Here is a 514-nt window from a genome sequence, read left to right as displayed (position 1 = left end):
GGCCGGGGCGGGCGGCGGGAGGGGCGGGAGGGTCGCGCGGCCCCGCCCGGCGCCCACCGCCCTGCCCTCGCCTGTCTCCTCCTTTCCCCGGGGCTCCGCTGAGTTCATTCACTGGGATTGGTTTCAAGTGACGCCATCGCTTTATTTTTAAACCAATGACCTCATCCGCGCTTGAAGTTTCCTGACCAGCGACTCTTTCTCCTCCCCCACCCCACCCGCCCCCCGCGCTCCCCGCGCTCGTGGGTCTCGTGCGGGGGGCTCGCGTCACCCCTGGGCGCTCCTCCGGCCCCCCGCGGCCCCTCCGCGCCCCGCGCGCCCTCCCCTCCCCGTTACCTCCCCGCGGTGCTCACCCATTTGGACTTTTATTTTCCTCCGGGAGGCCGGCTGCGGGGTGGCGGTGGCGGAGGAGAAAGAGTGGAGGCGAGGTCGCGAGCGCTCCGCGCCGCCCGCCCGACCCGAGCGAGAGGAGCTGCGCGCCGAGAGGCGGCGGCGGAGCGACGGGACGGGCGCGGGC

At 73.3% G+C, this 514-nt stretch overlaps 1 protein-coding gene across 1 annotated transcript in view; it reads left to right on the top strand.

Annotated features, from left to right (window-relative positions):
* Positions 1–514, top strand: part of Dusp16 (dual specificity phosphatase 16) — a 73,239-nt gene that overhangs the window by 295 nt on the left and 72,430 nt on the right. The window lies entirely within an intron of this gene.

The sequence above is a fragment of the Octodon degus genome, unplaced genomic scaffold (genome assembly GCF_000260255.1).
Source record: "Octodon degus isolate 3935 unplaced genomic scaffold, OctDeg1.0 scaffold00012, whole genome shotgun sequence".
NCBI classification, from domain to species: Eukaryota; Metazoa; Chordata; class Mammalia; order Rodentia; family Octodontidae; genus Octodon; species Octodon degus.
This window is presented reverse-complemented; position numbering and strand designations above follow the sequence as displayed.